A 12,054-nucleotide genomic window follows, 5' to 3' on the forward strand; every position below is an offset into this window, starting at 1 on the left:
CCAACCTTTTAAGTTGCCTTCAGAAGTGCATGTGTTGCAGTTGTCACAGTGCCACGCTCCAGGGGGCTAGTGTGTAGAGCTGACTGCATCTGAGCACCGTTTAGTCCCCAGGTATCAGATATTATGATGGAGGTTTCGCACTTGCTGTCAGTGTTTGCCTCCTGGATGTAAGAGAATAAAACAGAAGGGTGACTTCTACTTTTTTTTTAAATCCATATGCTTCATTTCTGGAGTTTATTGTATCCAATACCAGAATTACTGAAAGGATAACTGAATCTATACCTGTGTCTCCTACTACAGAAGATAAATAGATTTGTCCTGTTGACTGTAATAAAGTCAACCATATCTTACTGCATTATTTCGTTAGCATTGAAAAATGAATTTGTGGTGCCACCTTTGGTTCATCTTAGAGAATGAAGGCAGTGTATTAATCAGGCTATTGATATACACAACTGTCCATCTAAATATGTGCATGCTCAGATAAACACATGGAGTTCATATGCATAGAACCTGTATATGCATTATCTAATAACTGTCAACTTAATCTGAAGACATTGTTCTGTTGTTTTGTTTGATTATAGATCTTTAATAATGAGGCATTGGAAAGATCTATCGCTTCTGAATATTAAAGATAGGCTTCACTCTCAATATTTCAATTCACAATATTTGTAAAGATTGCTGTAAGGCTGGACATCATAAATGAAAGAAATTGTCTTGGTAAACCCAGGCCCCAAAAAAGATCTCAATGAAAGGAGAACACTAGTGTTGAAGTCAAATAATTCAGTTCTCTGACAGTGGCTCGGTTGGAGGTTTGCATTTTCTCCTTATATTCCATACTTAGCATTTATTTTAAGCTGTCCCTGCATCTACACAATTCCCTTATATATGTATTTTATAGTGTAGTTTTCCAGCTGTTTTTGTATTTGTCAATAACCTTTATTTTTTTTAGGGTAATTAAAAGTTAATACTTTTGAACACAGTGGTATCATGCACATTAATAAATGCTCATTTCAGGCTGTGTGTGTGTGTGTGTGTGTGTGTATAAATATATATAATGGAGGCATTGGTAGCAACAGCATAGTTAAGGTTGTGCTGAAATTTTAGCTTAAAACAAGACTAACTTCCCTGTGTTACACACTTTAATTAATGATTTTGTTTCTCAGAATTTGGAACAATAACTTATCGTGGGGCAATTGCATATTTGATGGCCTTTAGTAAAATATTTAATAACTTTTGCGCAAAAATTTTTTAAAATCCTCCTATTTTGAAGTTTAACCCTGTTCTGTGACATTTAATTGGGTTCACCTGGTGTAAAATAATCATAATCATACTTGAAGTTTCACAGTTTTACTCACCACCTCTTGGACATAAGTTAGGCACTAGAATTTTAAATATAACATTATTCAGCTAGTAGTTGTGTTACTCCTGAGTTGAGTTTCACAAAAGAAGGCCAACAGCCAGACACTCTAGTATGGACGTGGAGTCTTGAGGAAAATGTCCTATGATGGGACATGAGATAGATTATGGAGTTGGAGGGGAGAGCAGAAATCTAGATGGAGAGCTGGATGTGATGAGTTGTAGTGTCTGGGTGACTTTATCATGGGGTTTGGAGGCTGAGAGCAGAAGGAGAAACCACTAGCAGAAGGAAAGTCAGTCTGCTCTGAGCCATAGCAAAGTGCTGCATGAGCTTCCCCTCCACATACTAAGCCTTACTGGTCCGTCATACAGCTCAGAACCTGAGTCTGCTGGCTGGCACATGAGGAGCCAGCAGCTCAGACACTCACAGCTTAGTGGCTACCTATCCTAGTGAGTCATAGTAGCTCCATCGGGCAGAGGGGGGAAGGAATCACTAGTGCCTCCCTGCTTTCTCATCCTCCTGCACTTACCCATTCGTCCTCCACCCCGACATGGTCACTCATCTTTCATGGCCCCACCAATATCTCCACTTCCCCTATCCCACTCACTTCCTCTCTCTCCCAGAGACCTGCTTAATTTCTCACATTTTCCACTCCACTCACCTCGCCCACTGACCCATACTCCCTCTTGCTTGCTTGCCACATACCCCTCTAGCCTCTGAGCAGAGCCTGCAGACACATGCTAGGAAATGCAGGAAGAGAGAATAACACTGGGGAACAAACAGTAGAAAAGAGTCAGAAGGATACATAGTGTTTTCTCCCATTCCACTCTTCAAGGTAACATGTCCTGGGTTTCATTTAGAAAACAGGTGGGAGTAGATTGGCTGGGGAGCGGTAAGGAATGAGGACTGTGGCTGACAACTTCACTCTAGCACAATGGAACTTTGTGCATACTTGTAAAGCTCATCTGTTCTAGAGATGCCAGCCCACGACTGTGGAACTAACTCTCACAGCAATGTGTAGCCTATAGGGCTAGCCTGCTTTCTTACCCGTATATTTTTTCTTATGAGTTTAATCATTTGTCATATTATAGGTTTGTTATTTGTTGTTATAATGGCTTTATCAATTTATATTAGAGTATTTTGGCTGTTTGTATTGGAGTATGTTAGCTGTAATGCAAGGAATGTACAGGCAACATCTTGTATGTTAAGCTAAGGCAAGTTAACATACTTATGTTTGAGACCTGTACCCTAGATAGGTGGTGATGAGCTAAAGCATACAGGATATATGTTTGTTACCTTTAACATAGATAAATGGGCATCTTTAGAGCTAGTTGGTAGGTAAGGCCACCCAAGTTCTTGGCCTTTTTCAGATTTAACACATACACCACAAAGAACACGGAAACAACCAGTTAGAACAGAAATAATAGAGGTGAGGATGAGCTAATGGTCACTAATAGTTACAAATATGTCATTAATACACATGGACATGCCAGCCTATAGAGTAAGGCTTCCCTAACATTTTTGTAGGTGAGGAAATTAAGTTTGGACGTGGAAGGAGGGCACTTAGGGCTCAGGCCCTATAAGAGGGGCAGCCCACCACGTTGGGTAGGTTCCGCTCGTTGACTGGTAGTTCATCCTTGTTAGCTCTTAAGTTCTTCACCTCCCACTCAAGACTTGAGGAACCTGGACCATGAAACTCTCTTGGCGTGCCAGAGGCAAGGCTGGTCTTTTTCTCTTGTCACCAGGTTATCAAGGAAGGGTGTGCGTATATTAATCAAGAAACCTTTATTGTATATCATACCACATATACTGCTAGTATTGCTTTTGTAATTGATTATCTGATTATTAGTTGATTACTATTCAATTACTAATGTTGATAAATGAAAGTAATGCACATTGGAAAGTGTAATCCCAGCTATACATATAAAATGATGGGGTCTAAATTAGCTGTAACCACTCAGGAAAGAGATCTTGGAGTCATTTTCAGAGATGTTGTGAAGGCCAAGACTATAACAGGGTTCATAAAAGAACTAGCTAAATTTGTGTAGGATAGGTCCATCAATGGCTATTAGCCAGGATGGGCAGGAATGGTGTCCCTAGCCTCTGTTTGCGAGAAGCCGGGAGTGAACTATGGGGGATGGATTACTTGATGATTACCTGTTCTGTTCATTCCCTCTGGGGCACCTGGCACTGGCCACTGTCGGAAGACAGGATACTGGGCTAGATGGACCTTTGGTCTGACCCAGTAGGGCCATTCTTATGTTCTTATGTACTATTCCATTTATCTCAATAAAAGGCTTAAGGCTGCATTTTGTTCTCAGTGTGAGTTTCATTGTCATACATCCTGAGGGTTCCTGCAAATTCTGTGTAGCCTGATTCTGGGACAAGAATCTTATTATCTTCTGATCAGATTAATTGGTGAGCCTGTAACCCATATTATCTATTAATCTCCCATAAAATCAGGCAACAAATGAAGGATGAATACAAACCTCATCACCTTCTGCTCTGAATGTAAGGTGCGCTTCTTTTGCTTTTGTCTTTCTCTAACACAGCGGTTTTTAAACTGTGGGTTGGGACCCCAAAGTAGGTTGCGACCTCCTTTTAATGGAGTCACCAGGGCAGGCATTAGACTTGCTCGGGCCTGGGGCTGAAACCTGAGCCCAAGCCTGAAAGCTTCAGCCCTGGGTGTTGGGGCTCAGGTTACAGGCCCCTTGCCTTGGTCTTATGACCTGGGGCTTTGGCCTTCCTGCCTGCGGGTGGCTCGGGCAGGGGCAGGGTCAGACTTCGCCCGCCCCCGCCCCCCTCAACCACCACGGTCATATAAAAGCAGCAAAGGATCCTGTGGCACCTTATAGACTAACAGACGTTTTGGAGCATGAGCTTTCGTGGGTGAATACCCACTTCGTCAGATGGTCTGACAAAGTGGGTATTCACTCACGAAAGCTCATGCTCCAAAACGTCTGTTAGTCTATAAGGTGCCACAGGATCCTTTGCTGCTTTTACAGATCCAGACTAACACGGCTACCCTCTGATACTTGACACGGTCATATAGTAATTTTTTTTGTCAGAAAGGGATTGTGATAAAATGAAGTTTGAGAACCCCTGCTCTAACATAAACATACAGCTGCGTATGTGTATATAAATATTTTTAATTTTTAAAAAATGCTACCACACACACTTCTCCCCCTGCTGAGAGGATGAGAGAACAAACATGACAGTCATGTATGCTGTCTCACTCATGTCACTCGGTGCACTTCTGGAAGATGCTCAGATACAGTAACTCCTTGCTTAACGTTGTAGTTATGTTCCTGGAAAATGCGACTTTAAGCGAAACAACGTTAAGCGAATCCAGTTTCCCCATAAGAATTAATGTAAATGGGGGCTTAGATTCCAGGGAAATTTTTTTCACCAGACAAAAGACTATATATATACACACACACACACACATGCACGCACACAGTATAAGTTTTAAACAATTTAATACTGTACACAGCAATGATGATTGTGAAGCTTGGTTGAGATGGTAAAGTCAGAGGGTGGGATATTTCCCAGGGAATGCCTTACTGCTAAATGCTGAACTAGCAATTGGCTGAGCCCTCAAGGGTTAACTCATTGTTAATGCCTACAAGGCAGCACGAATGGAGGGAGGGGAGACAGCATGGCAGACAGAGACACATGCCATGTGTATGAGAGAAAGATGCGCACTGCTCCTTTAAGTACGCTGACTCCATTTTAAGTGCATTGCCTTTTCAAGTAGATCTGCAAGCTGAGACAGCAGCTGCTGCTAGGAAGCTTCGTTTGTCCTGAGTCCTGTCCTGTGTCCCCCTTGCACTATGGAGATGGGGTAAGTGGGCTGCAGGAGCAGAGGGAAGGGGGACACCCTGACACAGCAAGCAGGAGGCTCTGAGGAGCATTTCCAAGGCAGAGGGTAGGAGCAGCACATGGCAGTGGAGGGAGGGACAGCTGAACTGCTGGCAATTGGTAGCCTGCAGGGCAGCTGCTGCACAGGGAACTTAGAGGAGCGGGCAGCTGCTGGTCCACCCTGGTTCCAAGCCTCCACCAGCTGGCTGCAACGGGCTGCTCTTTCTGCAAGTAGTGGACAAAGCAGATGGCTGCCAAACGACATTATAAGGGAGTATTGCGCAACTTAAAATGAGCATGTTCCCTAATTGATCAGCAACGAAACAACCAAACAGTGTTAACCAGGACGACTTTAAGTAAGGAGTTACTGTACTGTGGTGATGAGGGCAGTGTAAGATATCCGTCTCTTTCCTCCTAGCTGCTAAAATTCTCCTGTGTGAACCTCTGTAGCCCCACCAAAAGCTTTTTTTGCTCCCCACATCCACAGATATCCTGTCTTTTCACTTGGAAAAGCTGGATTAAACATTCTACAAGACATTAGCACAATGGTCTCTTCTGACCTTAAAGTCTATGAGATTGTCCCCTTCCCCCCCCAAAAAAACCTAAATAAGATAAATTAAACATAAACTCTCTGTCTCTCTCTGACAGGCATGATTCCCAAAATAATACTACTTACAAAAGAAATGGTGCAAGGAAGTGTTGATTTTAAGGAAAACAGTGCTACATGGGTTTCACCATTTCATAGTATAGTTTGTCTGACGTGAAGCTACCAATGGCTGCCTGCAGGCTTAGGATAGGGGAGGGGGAAGAATGATTGACTCTGGTCCACAAATACAGTACATTATGTAAGGATGCTCAAGGCATCATTGAGGTAAAACTGTAGTAAAGACATTCTCTCCAGTCTCTTCCACACTGGACCAGGAGAAGCTGAAAGTGCTAGACATCATTTCAAGAGCAGTTCTTCTACCATGTTAGGAAGCATCTTGACTGGCCATAAATGGAGGCCTATGCATTTGTCCTCTGTGGAAAGAGTGTAAGGGAGTGAGACATGCCGGTCCTTTAGGATAAAATTGTGGGCTGGTCAGTAGTAAAACACAGAATATGTGAAAAGCTGTTTCTCAGAAAGTGGGAAAGGGCAAGACTGTCATCTCCTAAACATTTCATTTTATACAGTTTATTTAAGTGTGCCTATCCAGGACTGTAGCAGCATGTTTTTTAGGTACACATGTGTAATAAGCATCTGTCCCAAATCTGGACCTTAGCGTCCAAAATCTGGGTGCTTAGCATGAACCTCCAAGCTTAATTACCAGCTTGGATCTTATCTCGCTGCCACCAATCAGGATTCTGAGTACCTGATAAACTCTCTGGTCTCCCCAAACCTTTCCCTGGGGGACCCTCAAGACTCAGATTGCCCTGAGCCTCCGACAGGGAAAAATAAACCCACTTCTCTTCCCTGCTTCTTTTACTTCCTCCCAGATTTTCCCTCCCTGGGGATACTAGGAGATTTCCCTGCTTCAATCCTTTGAAACACAAAACAGAGAGGACGATTAACCTTCCCCCTCCTTCTTCTCCCACCTCCCAGTCTTTAACCTGAGAGAGACAGTACTCCTGGCACAGAGATTCCTATCCCCTCCTTAACTAGGAAAGAAAATCAACAAGTTTTAAAAGAAAGCTTTATATAAAAGAAAGAAAAAACACATGAACATGACACGATCAAGATGACATAACACAGGGCTATTGCTTAAAAGAAAATATGAATAATCAGCCTTATCAAAAAGATATCGAATTTAAAGATTCCGCAACCCACAATGTAAATACAAAATACAAATATAAACCTTTGCTTTTCTTTGTACTCAAAACTTGGGAACAGAAGGGTAGAAGACTTGGAGATAGGGAAAAAAAAAAAAAAAAAAAAGCTCTCCCTCAAGCCGAGAGAAAACAAACAGGCAGAACAAAGCAAACACACCCAGAATTCCCTCACCCACCTTGAAAAATCCATGGTTCACGATTGGTCCTCTGGTCAGGTGTTTGGTTCCCTTTGTTAACCCTTTACAGGTAAAAGAAACATTAACCCTTAGCTATCTGTTTATGACAACATGCAAAATGGAGCTGAACCAGTATCAATACCAAAAACCTCCAAATTAAAATTCTTCCTTCTCGACTCACTCAAACCTCTCTTTGAGGAAGACTTGGAAATCAGACAGGCTTTCCAACATGTTCTGGAGATCAACAAATGGAGACTCTATCGGACTGGGGTACTTAAGTTCCAACACTGAAGATTCTTCACTGAAAATCTCCTGCCACTGGCAGTCTTGCTTTATACAGGGGGCTGTTAGCTCAAACACCTCTGCTGATCTTACAGTCTACAGTGTCATGTGATGGGTCAGAGACAGTCTGTGAGATAACCAGGACCCCAGGCCATTTAGAGGCTATATGTCAAAACCAACACCTTGGTTTGCACCAAGAAACAAATTGGAAGCCAGTGCAGGCTATGGGAACAAGGGTGTAATGTGCTCCCTAAAGGAAGCACTCCTGAGTAAATAAGCAGCCAAAGTCTATACAAGCTGAAGTTTGGGTTAAGGCCAGTTGTATGAAAATGATGAGGAAAGAAAGAAATGTGTGTTATTAGTAAGCATGGAAACTTTGTTGGAGGAGGGAACAATATGGTAGAATTTGTGAAACTAGAAAGAAAATGTGAACAGCTGGCCTTCTGATTGTTGTCCTTGGGCCCCTGATTAGGTCAGCTTTAGAAAGCTTGTAATTGGTTCCAGCAATTATCAGCAGCCCTGAGAACTGCTGTTCAAACTTCTGGAGCATTGTGACAAATTGAAGCGGACTGCTGCTGAAGGAGTATCGACTTCCCATTTCTAGACAGGGGGATCATTAGTCAAGAAAAGCATCTTTTAATTACTCCCAGGAAGAAAAAAAATCTTTTTGGTATGGATCCTACAACAACTTCCATTTTTTCAGGTGTATTCAATATTAAATTTATTGTCCAAGGGGGTGATTTGCCCTCAATCCCTCCCTCAGTAATGTGGGTTTAATTTGGAGTGAGAAGTCAAATTAGAGTAGATCAATGTTGTAACAATTAACCGGATCTGAGGGTGAAATCAGGATTTTCCTCTCTAATTGCTATTGATACTATTTAAGCAGACACTTAAAAAATTGATTTTGAATGGTGTAATACTGAAGTGGTTTGTGGATAGTAGCAGTGGGCAGGTGGACAGAATTTACTTGATAAAAGAATGTGAAGATATTGTTGAAGGTAAGCGATGGAAGTCGGCCTTTGGAATCATCATTAAACATACATTTTTGTTTGTATGTGCCTTTGTCAGTGTTTTGAAGTTGCATCAAAATAGTGGATTATTTTGTGGACCTTTACTTGTGTGTGCGTGTGTATTAAGGCTGTTGATTAATCGCAGTTAACTCATGTGATTAACTCAAAAAAAATTACGATTAATCACACTTTTAATTGCACTGTTAAACAATAGAATACCAATTGAAATGTATTAAATATTTTTGGATGTTTTCTACATTTTGAAACATTTTGATTTCAGTTACAACACAGAAACTGTACACGACTCTCTTTATTATTATTTTTTATTATAAATATTTGAACTGTAAAAATGATAAAAGAAATAGTATTTTTCAGTTCACCTCATACAAGTACTATAGTGCAGTATCTTTATCGTGAAAATGCAGCTTACAAATATAGATTTTTTTGTTACATAACTGCACTCAAAAACAAAACAATGCAAAACTTTAGAGTCTACAAGTCCACTCAGTCCTACTTCTTGTTCACCCAATCACTAAGACAAACAAGTTTGTTTACATTTACTGGAGATAATGCTACCCACCTTTTATTTACAATATCACCAGAAAGTGAGAACAGGCTTTCACATGGGACTTTTGTAGCCGGAATTGCAAGGTATTTACGTGCCAGATATACTAAACATTCGTATGCCTTTCATGCTTTGGCCACCATTCCAGAGGACATGCGTCAATGCTGATGATGCTCATTAAGAAAATAATGTGTTAATTAAATTTGTGGCAGAACTCCTTGGGGGAGAATTGTATGTCTCTGGCTCTGTTTTACCTGCATTCTGCCATATATTTCATGTTATAGTAGTCTCCGATGATGGGTCTGCACATGTTGTTATTTTTAAGAACACTTTTGCTGCAGATTTGACAAAACGCAAAGAAGGTACCAATGTGAGATTTCTAAAGCTACAGCACTTGACCCAAGATTTAAGAATCCGAAGTGCCTTCCAAAATCAGAGAGGGACGAGGTGTGACCCATGCTTTCAGAAGTCTTAAAAGAATAACACTCCAATGGAGAAACTACAGAACCCAAACCACCAAAAAAGAGAATCAGCTTTCTGCTGGTGGCATATGACTCAGATGATTAAAATGAACACGCATCACTCCGCATTGCTTTGGATTGTTATTGAGCAGAGCCAGTCATCAGCATAGATACACGTCCTCTGGAATGGTGGATGAAGCATGGAGGGACATATGAATCTTTAGCACATCTGACATGGAAATATCACACCACCTACACTAGTACCATGTGAACACCTGTTCTCACTTTCAGGTGACACTGTGAACAAGAAGCAGGCAGCATTATCTCCTGCAAATGTAAACAAACTTGTTTTTCTATGCAATTAGCTGAACAAGAAATAGGACTGAGTGGACTTGTAGACTCTAAAGTTTTACATTGTTTTATTTTTTAATGCAGTTATTTTTTTGTACATAATTCTACACTTGTAAGTTCAACTTTCATGATAAAGAAATTGCACTACAGTACTTGTATCAGGTGAATTGAAAAATAATATTTCTTTTTTTTACAGTACAAATATTTGTAAAGAAAAATTAATATAAAGTGAGCAATGTACACTTTGTATTCTGTGTTGTCATTGAAATCAATATATTTGAAAATGTAGAAAACATCCAATAATATTTAAATAAATAGTATTCTATCGTTGTTTAACAGCGCGATTAATCACAATTAATTTTTTAATCATACGATTAATCGCAATTCTTGTAATTGCTTGACAGCCCATGTATAAAAATCAGGATGAGCTTTCTGCATGCACCATTCTTGCCCATATAACTACAGGCCTGAGGATTTTTTTTGGCACTGTCTACAATGAAGCAATCCAACAAGCGTAAGAGAAGCAGTGTATGCTGGCAGTGATGCTTTCTGTGCTCTTATTTTCATTAAGGCTAACATTTTCAGAAATGTTTATTAATTGATAACAAATTTTGAGTGCCCAACTTCTGAGCTGCCTTGTTGAGGATTTTCAGATTTTAGGACCCTCTATTCCCACTTAAAAATTTACCCCAAAATTGAGATGTGTACAATGAGTGAACACTATATTGGTAGTTACCTTTGTGTACCAGCTGAAATGTATAAGCTCTCCTGATGCAGTGATAAGCAGAAACCTGCAACTTAGTTTGTTTTTGTGTTATACTGCGTAATACACACTTCTGAACATGAGCACAACAAATGTGTTGGACTCTGCAGTCCATTTTTCACATTCAGCTGATATAAGAATGAGGAAGAATATTTTGCTTAAAAATTTACAGCCTTTCCTTCAGCACTGATTACAAAACATGTCGTAGCTGAAGTTCTTAGGGATGATGGGGAAAAAAATAAAGCTTTATCCCCTACATTGTACGTACTTCCTCTTTTCCTACAAGCACTCTAGAAATAAAGTATCACTTTAAAGTCAGTACCAGCATCAGTTCTCTTAGAGTTCCTCCCAGGGAGTCCATTTACACAGTGTTTTTTCTATTTGGCAAAGCTCAGAGGAAACATGAAAAGGTTCTTAATTGAGTCTGAGAACTTTTGAATTAGGAGTTGAGAGTTTCTGAAATTATCCTTTACCTTAAAATGTGAAATCCAGTTTGACCCCCACTCTCAAATGAACTGAGCCAGATGGTCTCAGAGAAGATATTATGCAGTTTGGCGGGGGGAAAAAAAGTCTCTTAAATATACCAAACTCCAGGCTAAAGTCTAAACTATCTCCTTACCATATAAAGATAATGGCTGCTACAGAGGATATGTTGGTCCCCAGGTATTGAAGGCTCCTTCGGGTTAACCAGAAGCTGATTTATAGGTTAAATAAGTTTGTCCTCCCTTTTTCTTTGAATATTAGTTCATTCCTATTTGTGCACACAGTAAATATTGATAAAGGGTGAATATATCAAAACTGAGAACAGTTGGAGGCCTGTACCTTATGCTGAGTGTGTAAAGATAGTCCACATCCACCTTTCTTTGTTTTGTTCAGCTTGATCCTAAGATCACAGTATAGCCATGTCAATCTCAAATTTCTGGCATAAGGATGCACCATTACAAATGCAGCCTCAGGGAACATTAGTACCCATATATCCAAAATTGTCAGGTCTTATTATTTCTTAACAGCTCCTGGCCTGATGAGGTCAGTGTTTTGTCCCTTTTGAATGTTGTTTCATGCTTGACACCTTTCCTATTTTCTGCAGGGAGGGAGAGAAGGGGTAAAAAAAAAAAAAAAAAAAAATACTTTATTGTGATGGGCTGACCAGAGCCCATCTGCAGTTGGGTGGCATCTGCTCCCCACATGTCACTTCCCTCATTAACAAGCAATTGAATTAATTAAATGCTACTCAGAACACGCATAACAAGCTACCGGCAGTGTCCAAATTAGCACTGATAATCAAGGATGATTTCCTTTATTATCCTGCTAAGTGGTGTGCAGGCTCTGATCTCCCTGTCTGCCCTCATCTATTTACATACCCCCAGCTTCTGCCTTTAGAAGCTGAGGTTATCTTACCTAGTTAATTTGCCACGATCA

General features: G+C 40.5%; 1 protein-coding gene across 8 annotated transcripts in view; it reads left to right on the plus strand.

Annotated features, from left to right (window-relative positions):
* The window catches only part of AGAP1 (ArfGAP with GTPase domain, ankyrin repeat and PH domain 1), a 651,846-nt gene that overhangs the window by 599,409 nt on the left and 40,383 nt on the right, over positions 1-12,054 (plus strand). The gene's annotated exons all lie outside the window — the stretch shown is intronic.

Source organism: Chelonoidis abingdonii, chromosome 10 (genome assembly GCF_003597395.2).
Source record: "Chelonoidis abingdonii isolate Lonesome George chromosome 10, CheloAbing_2.0, whole genome shotgun sequence".
In the NCBI taxonomy this organism is placed as follows: Eukaryota; Metazoa; Chordata; order Testudines; family Testudinidae; genus Chelonoidis; species Chelonoidis abingdonii.